Source organism: Nyctibius grandis, chromosome 8 (genome assembly GCF_013368605.1).
Source record: "Nyctibius grandis isolate bNycGra1 chromosome 8, bNycGra1.pri, whole genome shotgun sequence".
NCBI classification, from domain to species: Eukaryota; Metazoa; Chordata; class Aves; order Nyctibiiformes; family Nyctibiidae; genus Nyctibius; species Nyctibius grandis.
Genome location: NC_090665.1, coordinates 11,623,220 through 11,638,778, shown reverse-complemented (window position 1 = coordinate 11,638,778; position 15,559 = coordinate 11,623,220).

The following is a 15,559-nucleotide window of genomic DNA, read 5'->3' as shown; positions in this document are numbered from 1 at the left end:
CATGCCTGCAAACCATGATGAGAGCAGGCACTAATCTTTCATAATACTTTTAAGACAGGAAGAGGACAATCCTGCCATACAAGTCCTGCTCTATATCAGTTTGGAGCAAATACTTAGAGGAGGCAGAAGACCGCTTAAATGCCATGCAGATTTGTTTTTCATTGGGCCAGGTTCTATCGAAACCTTCTGTCCTTACGTTGTCCCTGAATTTACTTTGTCCCAATCTGTGTCTATAGCATCAGGCAGCAGACCTGGTCCTTGCAGGCAGAAAATATGCAGGAAAATGGTGATGCTATATGGTTACAGCTGTTCCACCAAGGAAGAAACCAGGGAGGACTTACTGCCATGCTGAGCACATGGCCTTTTAGTGCTGCTGCTCCTCCTTAAGTAAGGTGTTTGATTTGGCTTGCTGGATATCAGCTGGGCGCGGGCTGGCAATGGTGCTACCTGCATCTGTGTTGGTGAAGCAGCGTACAGGACACCAGTTCCCAGGAGAACAGCATCTCTCTGGCAGTCGGGGCTCGGTTTCCCCAGAACTGCCGTGTGTCAGGGTGGAGGGCAGGTGCCGGCCCACCTGCCCCCTCCTCACTCCACAGCACTGGTCTCACACCTCCCCGTGCTGCTGCCTCATTTATTTCAGGCTCATACATGAACTATCATTCAGGATAACGTTTCTTTGGTGTGTTTAATTCCCTGACCACGTGAGAGAAGGGTAGAGCACAGGCTGCTTCGCTAACCTCCCGCCTTGTCCCCTGTCTTCCCCTCCAGTGCTAACCCCATTTAAACCAGTTTTACCACCACTGTGAGCAAGAGGCTGCTTGCCCCACACGATGGCGGAGGGGGTAGAGAGTCCTGTGCAAGGTGGCATGGCTGTGGCCAGCCATACCCAGCCTGTCCCGGGAGGAAAGGACACCTTAGGAAACCCAGACCATGAAACTGCTGCTCCCTGTCTCTGGCTCTCTGGAAACATCTTTGGAGGGACTTTTTTTTGAGGGAGGACTCCTCCCATCTGCTTTTGCTAACGCCACACCCCTCTGGGGGCATAGAGGAGAGAACACTATTCATGCTCTAATTCACAGCCCTCTGCCTCGCTTTCCCCATCTGTGGAGTGGGGGGTTGGAGAATTAACTGCTGGTCCATGAGGATAAGCTGGGAGGTTTACAAAGCTGTAGACAACCAGTGGGTACCTAAAAACTGTGGCAAGCATTTGTGAAGCAAGTGGAGCTCCAGGGGCAGAGGTGTTTCAACACAGGCGCCACAGAAACAACAGATGCTATTAAAAATGTGCTGTTGCATTGTTTGCTGAACCCTGCAAGGAGGAATTGCGGAAGGTCCCGGTGAGATGTCGGCGCTGATGGGCCCCTCCACCCTGCCATGTCTCAAGTTACAGGACCCTCTCCCGCAACAGTCACGGTAGTTCAGCGGCTGGGTGGGCTCTGCCACAGTGAAGACATCTCCCAATTAGCTAATGAGGTGTGCAAGTTCCCCAGAGGGGTCTGGAGATGAGACACATCACTTGAAGAGGATTTTAATTGGCCTGGGAGGCTGAAGGCTACCAGAGGTGCACACCAGTTGGCGGAGGCTCTCTGGGGTCCTGCTCCTGTCACTGTACCGAGGACAGGCAGGAGGCTTTGTACATCGACCACTGTCACAGCTGGGATGGATATGGGGTGACCTCAGTGAGTACACAGAGCAGTTTGCAGCCAGCATGTCCAACCACAAGGCCAGGCCTCCCAGATGAGCCTGTCCGTGAGTTGGGCTCTCCGTTGCCCTGAGGATTGGGGCTCTCCATTCTTCCATATGGCAAAGCCCCAAAGCCGAGAGCACCCATGGAAAATGGAGGCTTGCTCTTCAGAGGTTCCTCTTAGCTTAAATGCTCCCAGGGAAGTTGCCAGGAGATCCAGGGCAGCTTGAGCTGCTGCCACTCATAGAAGGGAAGATCCGGTGTTTTATCTTGCAGAGCCCTCCCAGCTTGTGTCACTGGTGAGAGCTGCCTGTTGCTGTGCGTTAGCAGGGGCAGGACTGAGGGCCCAGGCACAGATCAGGGAGCCAAGCCTTGATCATGCAAGGTTGGGGCTGCCCTGGGAGCTCCCTAAGCCCTCGAGGAGGAGAAGGTGGGGCTTTGCAGGGGTGACACTATGGTAGTGACACAGGGGAGAGTTTTCTCTTGTGGGCAACTGCAAAAGCCTCCCCAGCACTTTCGGCAAGGAAGGGATGCTTACTCAGCACCTTTCCTCCTAGGCTGGTGCCTCTGAATGGATGCAGATTCCCACCCCTCCTCCTTGGCTGTAAGCCATGAATCGGCTGTACCAGCATCTTTCTCCTCTTTTGCATGCTGTCCCCTTCCCCCATCCCCTGCCTCCCAGCCTACTTCTTCCTCCCACACAAGAACCAGTGGGGATGGGGACAGCATCATTCCCCATCTGGGGAAGGGAGCAGTGAGGTGCCTGTCTGCCTCCCACCGAGCTGGCCTGGGAGACAAGAGGAGTGGCAAGATGAGGTGGGAGCAGGACATGTGAAATGTGCAGGGGTAGAGGATAAATGCAGGGCAACAGCTCCTGGCTCTGCCGTGCCCCGTCTGCCCACTGCCCCTGCACTCCCAAACCCTCTGCAGGGGGTTGGCTCCTAACGGCATGCCTCGGTGTGGAAATCCCAGGGCGCTTCTTTCATTCATAGTGTGACAGCTCCTGCCATGCTGGGACGCAATAGCCTGCTCAGAGGTTGTTAGATATAATCCAAGGTAACCCTTTTGTGTTTGCTTTATCAGAAAGGCGACCTTGGGAGGAGCAGTGTAAAATTTGCTGAAGAAAAGATGTCTTTTCTCGACAAGCACTACGAGGTCCCGCTCTGGGAGCTCCCGCTGCATTACCAACCCCAGCACACCTACGCTCTGGGTTTTGGAGACTGAGCGACTCTCATTCCCCTGCAAGGACAGCACAGTCATGATGCAGGTTCATATGTCACCGCAGGGTTGGACAAGCCCAGCTTCCTGCCCAGGTTCTCCAAGAAAGGACCTTGTGGAAGTACCAAGCCCTACACACATTTCCTTGGGTCCCTTTGGCAACCACTAAACCTGAGTTGCAGAGCCTGAAGTACTGTGAGGAGAAGTGGTAACAAAAACTAGAGAAACAATAGACTATAAAAGGCTTCTGATAAATGTGCATTTAATGAGAAACCTGTCTGAGCTGTGTACCAGCTCAAGGGGGAATAGCACAAATCTCTGCTGCTTAGGCCAAAGGACCAACTCCAATCACCGCACAGCAGTCACTCACTCAGCACCTGATAACGTGATTCAGGCCTAGGGTGGGCCAAAGACGTGCTTTTTTTGTAGGGGTCACGGTAGTGGGCATGCCTTAGTGTCGGTGCATGTGTACACCAAACCCACCCAATGCAGTCCTGGAAGGGTAGAGATAAATATGAGGGTGGATGGGCGGGTTGGTGTGTTTGTGCAAACGTAGTGTTTGTACATCAATGTGTAGATAACTGCGGGGTTCAATGCACATGGATGGATGCATGGACGGACGGATTTGCTAAATAGCAGATAAGCCAAATCCTCAGAAACAAGATATTTGAAAACTCTTGGTAATATCTGCTCCGAACTCACTGTGACTGTCTGCTTTGCTGATCTCAAACTCAGAGAAATGGGAAAAGCTTTTACAAATCTCCTTCATCATGCCAAAGGGGTAAACAAATGGGATCGCCTGCTCCTTTAACTTGGGGTGAACTTGTCCATCAGGTGACTGGAAATCTTAAAGTAATCGGAGCTTTAGAAAGAAATGTCATTATCTATCAGATTTGCATTTGTATTCTGTGTTAATCCTTTTTGTTTCAACTCAGAGAAAAGCAATCCTTCATTTTTCAGGGATTTTTGGATTTTTGATGTGTGACTGATATTTTATAACACGGCAGAAAGTGACCAGTCTGGAGGGGAGGATGAATATTATTCCTCCCGCTGGGAAAATTATTAATAGAGCTGGGGGAATTGTTCCACTTATCTTTATTTCAGGTGCAGAACTACTGCATCATGCACCAAGCTTAGCGGTGTAATCCCCTTCCACACCTGCAAGACTAAGACAAGCTTTCTCCAAAAGGGCTGTAGGCAAGATCAGGAAAGCTTAACCATATATATGTATATGGATATATAAAAAATGTGTAAGTGTATAAAATTGTCCATACTTTAAGTGTAGGTAGAATTTACCCATTCCCTCCAAGTAGAAGCACTGAAAGAAACACAAAGCATGACAAGCTCCTCATCATAATTACAATTTTCTACAACAGTTTAAAGGAAATAAATTCAGTTTGGTTTCTTTGGGGTTTTGTTCTTACTTTCAAAAGTAACTACTTGCTGTGTTAAGAAAAGCCTACAGATGAGGCAGAGACAGAAACTGCTTATTCAGATTGCCTCTTATTATGGAAATTTTTGACTGCCCTTTTGGGATTATTTCAGAGGAATTAGGCACACAAGGCTGGAAGGGAAGAAAAGGGTCTTCAAGGCACATCCCCAGCAATCTCAGCCCCAGGGGCAGCCACGTGATGCAGAAGAGTCCCACGAGCATCTCTTCTGCACCCCACACATACAACACCCCTACGTCCCCTGAGATGTCGGAACTGTGTCAGGAAACAAAACCGCAACTATCAGATGGCACAGGGAGAGGGAAGAAGAGGTGGCGACTGTGTCACCAAATGTCTGAACTTGCAGGAGTTTGCCTGGGGAAATTCAGAGATGACTGGCTCAGCAGATGGGATGCTGGAGCTCTGTAGCCCCTGGGTATCACAGCCCATAGGATTTTGCTCAGCTGTTCCGTGCTGAGCCATCTTGTATTTGACAGGGCTAGTGCTGTAGCAGGACCTGCAACCTGGGTCAGAAAGCACTGGGAGATGGAGAAGGCACCATGCTCCTCAGCTGCCTGTTCCTGCTAGAAGCTACTTTGTTAAAATGTGTGACTCACCAAACAATCTGCCTTCAACCTCCAGCTGCTTGCTCCTCTGTCACTTTTCTCCGCCTGCCCACAAAGCCTTCCAGCACTTAGTGCTTCTCCCCTTTGCCCTGCCATCAGCTCACCCCCCCAGGCTGCCAGGCGGTGAGATGTGCAGAGGTCTTGCCGAAATATGGCTTTTGCCATCTGTGTCATCCATGCAACAGATGGGCACGCTAAATAGAGGTCCTGAGCAAAGGCCCATTTGAGCCCTGGATTTTGATGAGCTGTCTATCAAACCCATTAGCAGGGCCAGCTCTATGTACAAGCAAATTAAGTTGCTGTTAAGCCAACAAACTGATGAAAATGGCATGAGAGCTGTGGACCTACTGCTTCCTTCAGCAAAGACAACACTTTACAGAGTCAGACTGACTGCAACTGCTGCCAGGAGACGGGTCAGAGTACGGCCGGTGGTGGCTTCATCCACAGGGAAGTAGTAGCTTCACCCAGCAGCTTCAGGGAGAAAAAGCCATGGTCTCCTGGCTCTCTCTCCTAGGCCTTTCCTTTGTGTGTCCCTTCCCATTCCCATGACAAGAGTAGCCCAGCTCCAGGTCCTCATCAAGAGCCACAATTTGGTCTCTGTCTACAAAAGCAAGGTCTGAAAGTTCAGAAGGAACTCAATTAGCAGAGAGCCCAGCTTCAATGATGAAGGTCCATGGCATCAATGACAGTGATGGCTTGAATGTCAACTGATTCAAGTATGGCCTCAGCTCTGGGACTGTGTCACAGACCTATAAATATGACTGTGTGACCCAAACTTCTGACTCCAGGAAGAGTCAGCAAAGGCTGAAGGACTCTGCTGTAAAAACCCAGCCCACAGAGCAGGCAGCTTTCATGCACGGGGACATGGCCCTTCCACCATTTGTGCAGGGAGACTGACTCATGAGTGATTTCATCCACTGTGCCTTTCATCAACCTCACCTCATCTGCTGTTCCTGCAGCCAGGAACATCCCTCTGGCGTTGTTCCCCCTACACAGCCCCCTGCATTTCTGTCCTTCAGTCATCCCCCAGCTGGAAACACGCATTTTTGTACTTTTGACTCAACAGAGCCAGTAGCAGGGCGGAGGGGCAAATGAGCTTCCGTTCTGCCTTGCACATCAGTAACAAAACATGACTGACTGCGTCCTGATTGCAAACACTTTATTCTTGGTGACAGCATGGTAAAGGCACAAAGGATACAGCTGGATTTGCAGAGCCCAAGATGAGCTCTGCAGAACTGATAATTAGAAGAAATCATCTTTTTGACTTGTGAGCTGAGCACATTTGAACGGAGATCAGTGAGGGGGAATAAATATGAAAACCAATTATGTCATTTGAACCAAGTCACTTCCCTGATTATAATCACCTCCCCATATGGGCATAAAAAAGGTGAAAAAATGCCCATGTCAAATTATTAAGCGAATTAGGGTGACCAGACTGCGCTTAATGACTCTGTTACTAGTAGAATTTAAGCGAAGTTGTCTGATGGGATTCTGAAGTCAGACATGCACCAAGAGGGATAACTGGAGCATCAAGATGAGGATTTATGGTACCATTGTGGTAGAGGACTCAACTTAGGTTGTACAGTATTGTATCACTACAACAGGAAATCTTACTGCTGGCAGGGCTTGGAGGAAAAACAATGAAGCCTCGGTATGTTCCTGCCAGAAGGTTTCACTACGGTGAAATCCAGTGTTACACAGCCTGATGGTCCAGCACCACTCTTGGCATCCCCACGACGACTCCTGGATTGCAGCAAATGGAAGAAGTGAGGACTTCACTTGGAAAGGCAGTGAGAAGTCATGTAAACGCTGCATGGAACAAGCAGTTGTGGTCTTCTCGTGAATGTGGCTGAGACCCAGCAGGGTCAAAGACCTGCAGACACAATCTGTAAAAGCAGAGACAATCACAAAGGATGCATCCCAAACCTACTTATCACCAGCCTAAGGCTGGATCTGCAAGGTGCTGAGCATCCACAAAGAGGTACCCAGTTTCCTCCTTAGAAACACATTCAGATTTCTTCTCTATTTGGTCTAAATTCACCAAGATTAAGTCAATAATATGCCTACACTGTCACTGTGCTCCAGGCAAAGGACAAACCCTGCCAGCAGCCTGCGGTCCTTGCACTAAGCTCCAGTACCCATCTCATCATCACAACCCTCTGGAAAGCCTTGAGATGAGGCAAAAAGCTTAAGAGCTGTTTGCTGGCTTTTGCCGTGCATGCATGAACCAAGCCGGTGCTTAGGAGCTTGCTGAGCAGTGTTTACACACTTACATCCACTAAGCTTCAGCAGCTTTGTTACCTCTCAGTGGAGATGTTTTGAAAAAATACATTTGTGATCCTTTGTTAGCTATCCACTGGAGGTCCCATGGAATCTAAATTAAATACCATTAGGAGATCTTTAATCTGCAGTGTTTCCAGTAAAACCAGATGGTCTCTCTTGAGCACATAGGCTCATTCACTGAAGACTCTCTCGGCACGCTTATCCTCAACACTGGAGCTCAGAAAGCGAGCCAGGCTCTCGGCAGGCTTGAATTGGCTGGGTTCCCCCGCCGTCAGAGGGGGAAAGGCAGTCTGTGCCAGCCAAGAGTCTGAACCAATACTGGCTCACAGGAAGGAAATCAAGGAATTTGGACAGCTCTTCCCAGCGGAGCGCCAGGAGCATCTAAGAACCTACATTGCTGTCCTCTGCCCACAAAACAGTTAGGAAAGGCAAAATGCTTATGTCTGTCAAACTGTTTAATCTCCGTGGCTTAAGCTGCCTGTCCAAATTTGAAGCCTAACTAGATTTTCCCCAGACTGCTTGTAACTTTGTCTTATCCTTTTATTAAGATGAGGAGGATTACTTCAAGCTTTTGTTCTTTACAAATCCCCTTGTGCAAAGGCAAGGTGGCACGTTAGATGAAATCTTCATCCCAGGCTACTCGGGTGAGAGATGCAGTCCTTTCTCACAAAGGATTTAATGGCATCGGATGTTGCAAACTGGTACCAGATTGTTTGGGGAGATCTATGATGCTCTAGTCCCCATGATTGCTGCTTTTCTTCCTTTGAACTTGAGAAGCTGTGGCTCTTCAGCCTGGCAGAAGGAGGCAGAAATCCTCATTTCTAGAGGACAGAAACATAAAAATATGCAAACTTTCACTTGAAATGGAGGACAGGAACAGTTCCCTCTAACAGCTTACAAACCTTGGCTCCTCTGAAAGCCTTTGTTTAGCTGCATCACTTGCTCTGATTTTAACTTGCTTTTATGATTGGCGATCGACACCACTTAGCTAAAAGTTGTATAAATCTTAGTGTTCAATCCCTGCAAGATAAACACCCCTGGGGAAAGCATGACTGGGTGTCCCCTAAGGTGAGCATCTGAGAGGGGTCTAAAGGATATTTGCTAGCTGGTGCACAGATGTACAGGTCTGCCAAAAATGGGCAGCAGGGACATCGGCTGGACAATTTTACCCTCAGCGAGCTGGGGGGTCCCTCCCAGACCAAGGGCTTTAGAAAGCTCCGCTCATGTGCTCTGTCCAAGGAGCACGGCACAGCGATGATACACATCCATACCTCATGCATCCTCCTTGAACCCTGTAAGACCCAGGAACTAAGCGTGCAACTTTGGGATGGAGGGATAGATAAGGATTTGTACCTGCAAAAATGTCAACTACCAGCAATTGCAGGTGGGGGTTAGGTGAGCAGGTCATCTCCAGAGGAACAGTCAGACCCAGGAGCAAGGCATAAAGCCCTCTTCCCACAGAGCAGGTACTGTGGTGAGTCACTTCCTTGCTCAGTTTTTCCCAAGCATTGCTCGGAAGAGGGAAAAATGCTCCTTTTGTTGATAGGATACCCGACTGGGAGTTGTGCCAGTTTTGCTGTGGCCTTGGGGGAGTTTCTTAGCATTGGTGGGCACCTGAAGTATCTAAATACCTTTGCGAAGTTGGGTCTTCATTTCCCTGGGTTACCAGCCTCTGTCTTTTGTATAGTCTTTTTCAGACTGTAAATGTTTTAGAGCAAGTAGTCTCTTTTATTATGTACAGCACCTAGCACCACAGAGCCCACTTGATAACATTATTAAAAGCCCTGCTACATACCACCAAGGGCAAAGGTGGATGCTGAATCAAAGGAGTTCTCATTAGCAAGCCAGGCAGGGATGCCAGAGGAACTGCCACACTTTGTGACATGCTGCGTCTGCACCCAAGAAGTCACGAGCTCCTTTCAAAGCCGCCTGACGTTCCCCTGTGATCTCCTCGCAGGATGCTAACAGGGCCAGCAGGGGAGGGATGTCTGACAGGCACAGCCTTTGATTGCTGTTGTAACATAGAGAATATTAGCAGAATTGGGCACTAGATCCAGCCCCCAGTGCCCGTCTGTGCGTGTACTACTCAGTATTTTCACGTTGCTGTGGCAGAGCCTCCCCTCCTAGGTAATCCTGCTGGCAAGTTGCGGTGACTTTGGCTTAGTCTTTGGGAAGTTGTTCTGGGGAGTGGAAAGTGGAACATCCCATAAGCAATTAGCAGGAGGAACACGTGCATTGCAGATGGTTAATCTGCCTGCTTTCATGTGAACAAAAGAGAAGTCCCTTGAATGAAAGGAAACGGGTAACTTTAATGCAAGCTACAGTAAATGCAAATTAACTCCACAAATAAAGAAGCTTTTCTTCTTGGAGCCAAGAAAACATTTCTCAAAGTCTGTATTTTAGATATACAATAATCTCTTTTATACCTTAGAAAGCCGTCCCTGCCGTGAGCAGTCTGATATCTTCCTTGCAGACTGTAATCAGTCCATCACCAGCACTCAGGGATGAATATTAATGTTTGACTGTTCTCTTTGTATTCCAGCACGTCCAGTTGCGGGGCTGGAACCAGACTAACTTCCCCCACAGCCTGCAACCTGCCCAGCTTCAGGTTTAGTCTAGAGCCCAAGAAGGTGCCTCACACCAAGCAGTGGGGCATCCAAAGGTCTCAGTATGAACCCACTGCCCTCCTCAGCACTAGGGTGTATTGGATTTTTAATCCACAGATCCACAATGCTGCAAAGACCCTGTGTCACTTCAGCTTGCCTCAGGGAGCTCATCTCTTGCTAGGGATGCTAGAGCTGAACAGGGCTGTGTATGCCTTTGACACCCATCCTTCCCCAGATGCTCCAGGACAGCCTGAGGGCCAGGCAGAGGCAACAGCTTTAGTCTGATGGGAGGAAACAGCTGAGACAAGTGGAAAGTTTGGGGCACTTCTTCAGGCAAGGGAGCTCATGCTCGTTAGGAGAACCGCTGCTGCCCTCTCCCATCACAGCACTGTTGAGGCAGAAAGGTGCCTCAGTTGAAAACTGTTGGGCTGAGATCAAATTTTCACGAGCAGGGCAAAAGGTGAGGGGGCCCAACAGCCCACAGTTGCTGGGTGAGACAGGTCTGTGCTTGTGGAGCAGATGGAGTCCCTGCTAATGGCCTGGCTACTGCAGAAGAAGGGGAAGAGAGGGCAGCCAGATGGAATGACAGGCTGGGCCAGGTGGTCAAAGGGCCTGGGGAAGCTTTGCCTGAAGATAAATATGACCAAGCACCCAAGGTGATGCCCCAAATTCAAAACTACCCAGCAGAGACTCCCAAAGGAGTAACCCCAGCCCCGCTCTGCTAAGCATCTCCAGCCTTAGCACTGCTGGTCCCACCTCCAGCCCAGTGCAAAACAGACAATAGCTACTCCAGATAATGCAGTGGAGGATATGCAGCACCAGTCTCCAGCAAAAGCTCAGATGGTCCCAGTGCTTGCTCCTTCCACCCGAAGTTCATGAAAGAGACATGAAATCCAAGGCAGTGGCAGGCTTTTCAGCCTGGTCCAGCGTGACAGATTTGTAAGTCAGTGAAGCTGATTGCATTTGTGAGGATTTGGTTGCAGATGGATCAAAGAAAATCCATCCCAGGAGAGAGTGTCTGCAATGAGAAGCGGAGTCTGTGTGTGAGACAGGTAGGAGTGAGCACAGTGGGGGCAGAGGAAAGGACACAAAGCAGAAGACGATTTTAATTTCCTTCTCCTTCAGGCTCTTTATTAACACCCTGCCAGGTCCCTCTCCCTGGCCGTTGCAGAGGTGTTAGGGGCCAGGTTAAATGTGATGGCAGGTGCAAATCAGGAGCAAGAGAGACTAAGGCATCTACACATCCCACATGTCTCACGGCGGCCCTGAGAGCAGAGGGGGACTTGAGGTGACATCCCAGGGACGGGGAGAGAATAAAGGACCAGTGACAGCTCCTGCTTCTTGTGACTGATCCAGATGACCTGCTGCAAACACAACCCTGAGAGGTGCTAATAGGAGAAGCTGCAATATCGTGGTCAATCTGCACCTGCTCGGGTCTGTATATCACCTGCTGCCAACACGGCCGTGCCAGCGAAGCAGCCACTTGCCTTCAAGGCTTGCCTGCAAGGTGGCACTCATGGCCGGATCCTCAGCAAGACACACAGGAGGGAGGAGAAAGCCCACAGCAGCTGTGGCTGGTGCCGGGGTTTAAGTCCATCCTGGGGCTGGAGAAAAGAGGATCTTGTGCTACAGAAAAGAGCAACCAGTTTCAGCCCTCAGGTGTGGAGCTGCTGTCACAATGCTGCCAGAGCTGCTGCTTCTCCCTTGGCTTCCTAAAGAGACAAGGCTTGTATGGACCTGCTGAACGTGGGAGTACCACACTGTCCAAAGGGCTGCCAGTGCCCACCCCTGAAGATTTTAACCATTCAGGCCATTTCCAGCCCATGGTTTTCAGAGGGACAGAGACCCTAGGAAGATGAAGTCCACACAAATGGTATGAGCTGGATGACTAAACAGAGGAGGAGGACATTGTTATTTTCTCCACAGAGGAGAGGCAGCTGGAGTTCAACCCCTTGGTAGACAACAGAGAATACACACACATGCATGCACACAGACACAGAGCCAAGCTGGGAAGCACTTCAGGCAGATTGCACACCTTTTTGGATGCCAGAGAGTGCAATCGTGAGAGACAGAGGCACAGGAAAGATGGCTCTGTGGCCTGGTACAGGCTCAAAGACAGCTCTAAGTCATTTCCAAAATCAGGATTCAAGTAACGAAGTGAAATAAAGTCAGGACTGAGGGAGATGATAAGGAGACAAGGCAATTCCTGACTCTCCTCAAGGTGCCTTGGCGGGTGGGCGACTGAGCAAGCGCCTGGAAGCCTCCGCTCTGTCAGGGGCATGGGAAGTTACAGCAACACCAGTGAGACAGGCCCTGGAGTATTAGCACTAATAGCCATCTCAACCAAATTAATTCAAATTGCGTTCAGTCGACCATTAAAGCGTTGTTGGTGGCAGCGCTTCCCCATCCGCTCACATTTTCGTGAAGTAATTAAAGCCATTAGAATGTAAACCAGCTTTTTTGGCTTGGGAAGGAAAGAAAGCAGGAAGGAAAAAGGGAAGCTGAATAACAGCTTAGCTAATTCAGCTAATATTCCCATTATTTCCACATATACTAATTAGTTTCCTTCTCCAGCCATTTCCATACCAATGCATGGGCTTGAATCCTCTGCAGAGGTGCCTACACCTCCGTGCAGCAGCACCCACTGACCCCAGCTCAGCATCCATCTCAGGGAGGATGGAGGCAGCAGGGTTTTCATCCCATCAACCCTCACCCCTCAGGGGTTCACATCCCTGGAGTCTATTCTCTCCCCCACTGTGAATGTGTGGGAAGAGGGGAAAGAGCAAACAGGTTTTGTGCTCGAAGGAAAGAACCCCCCTCACAAACCCCTAAACAAATGGAGATAAGCAGGAGATCTGAGGTAACCACACTGTCCTGGGAAGTCATTTCATGACGGAGAAACCCCCCCCGCCCCGTAACATTCAGCTGCAACATAAGTCCCCTGGAGTGATGGAGCTACTGGTGAAGGGTCTGTATTTATTGGGCAACCAAAGGGAAATGGCATTGCTGATGGCAGATGGACAAAGCCAGTACTTAGGGCTAAATTCCCTGCCTGGCACAGGCCTGTGTGCCGGAGGGAAGGCATGGCTTGAGGCCAGCAGGACCTGCGGTGAGGATGGCTTTGTGACAAGTCCAGTGGTTAGAGAGAAATGGGCTGGAAAGTGGAGAAGTGAGAGAAAGGGGTGCCCAGCAAGGTGCGGAGGGTTGCTGGGGGGAGATAAAAATGGCTTGGCAGTGCCAGGGAGGAGGAAATCCTGCTGGACCCCAAGGCCAGATGACAGCTGTGTCTAAGCCAGTCTCCACTGGTGCCACTGTGGCCGGGCTGGCACCAGGGACTCTGTGATCCTCCCAGGGCTGTGCTGGGAACTGCTGTCTGCATGTGCATCCAAGGCAGATGCTGCCTGCAGGGCTGGCTCTGCCTGGGGACACTTTCCCAGAGATGGAAAAGGTCTCCTGACTGGTTGCAGCATCAACTGGACTGCTGCTCATACAGCTTCTTCCCCTCTTCCCACTCACCTCATCCTCACTGTCCCTGCTGAACCACCCCTGTGGGATGTTAGGTTTCTCGGGTCGCACCAAGGACCTGGGCAGTACAAGCCATACCTCTGCCCACACCAAGCCTTCACAATGAGGTGAAGCCTGAAGAGCAGAACTGGCCCCACACGCACTTTGCACAGGCTTGAGCAGTGCAGAAAGCGCTGTGATGGATGAAGAGGGCATGATATAATCGTGCAAATACCTGGGGAAAAGTTCATTGTGGAGGTGCTCTCCCCATCTCTGGCTCTCTGCAGTCTGTCTCTCCTAAGGCCACCTCTGTTTCATGTAGGCAATGTGGGGATGTGGGTTTTCTGACATTTATTTTCAAGGCAGAGCACAGCAGAGGAGTTCAAGGGCATCTAAGGGGCATGTTGTGTCTGCAACACTCACAGTAATAACTCCCTCCCTGCGAGGACCATGAAGGAGACCAAAGGGCAAGTAATCTGGATGTGGCACCTATCTGGGGGCTCTCCTGAGCTCAGCCTGTGCTTTATTGGGCCATCTCTCACCTTGGCTGACTTATCTCAACACATTTCAGAGCTAAAAGCCTGGCAACATCATGCAGCCTACAGGACACAGAATGTCATAACCAGTTGGGCTTGTGATCTCCCATGTCAGCAGGTTGGAACATCAGGTTGAGAGCTCAACTTTGCCAAGGGGTCAGTCCATCTGAATGATGACGTTCCCACAGCCAAGCTGGGCTAGGGGACTTGTGAGCACTCCTGGTTTAAGCTCAGCCAGCTGACTTTGCACAGGAGCGGCCTAGGAGCACTCACGTGGACCGTCCCATGTACCCAGTGCTGAGACACAGCAAGGGGTAACCGTGGATGGCTACTGGGACCGATTGCATGCTTGCCAGTGACAAGATCTGGACTAAAAAAGGTACCCTTTTTGCAAAGGGCTTTTAGCTTGATCCAGGTAATTTCCCGAGGCTGGTTTAGTGGAAATGCCCCCAAACACCTGTACCAGTATGATGGAGGGGCAGCGATAGCAGGCAGGAGATGCCAAGTATGCCTGGAGTGGGTTTGCAGCCAGATGCATGACAAGCACCTCGTACGACTGCTTTCACAGCTTACCCAGCAAGGTCCAGCCCAGGCCCCAAGGAAGACAGGATGGACATCAAGTCTAGAGCATCCTTTACACAGCCCAAGGATGTCATTTTATCAGCACACTTGGGCAGCAAAGAAAAAATCCATTCAGGAAGCTAGGGAGCAACTTTACCTCTTGGGTTGCTGATCCCTGGTGCAAATCAGCGGGTTTTCCCCAAGTACATTGCTATTGATTCCAGGGGGACCAAGGGGTATCCATACTTCAAACTGGGGTCCCCATCAGCAGCTGCTCTTGCACACACACTGCAGAGATCTTGGAGTAAGAAGCACTGGGAAACAGCGGGAGGAGGAAGGAGCTGCATTGAACTGGCAGATCTTTGTAGCAGGGCTCTACTCAGGGCTGCCCAAATCCCCCAGCACAATCTCACTCCTAGGAGAGCGAGGAGGATGGCACAATGCATCAATCACCCCGGGCATTCATCCCATCTGGCCTCTCGGCGCCACGTGGGGAGCGGCGCTTTCAATCAGACAACATCAAAAATAAGAGAGATTCACTTTTCCATTGGCATCAGCAAAAAAGGAAGAAGATTAAGTCAATTGAGCCCAAGGGGCTAAATAGCATCTTTCAATCAGTTTTCTATGGGCTCCCAAAACTATAGGAGAAAATTGAAATCTGTCTCTTTCTGTCTCCTTTTCTTTCTTTTTTTTTTAATAACTCCTGGTATGCAAGGCCTTGTGCCGGGGCTGGTATTGTGGGTGATGAATCCAGAGTCAGGCAGCGGAGAGGTTTGTGTCCTATCAGCGTGTGCTTGCCATGGTTTGGGATAACGTGCCTGCCGGTTTGTCAGGTGCTGACGGGGAGCAGGAGGTGGCGGGGGGCTGAATGCATTTTTGATTGCTATAATTGCCACAGATTGGATGCTTGAGAGGAGCTAATTAACAAGGAGGCTATGGGCGGATTATACTTGCAGAACAGAATCCCATGCAGATCCTTTCTCTTTGTGCCACATGTATGAGATCATTGGTAGGTGATTATGGCTGTGAATACAGTGCTAATTTACTTTGCACGTCTGACGAAAATCCTGTACATAATAAACCGTGAGGCAACTTAAAGCGGCCCAGTTCA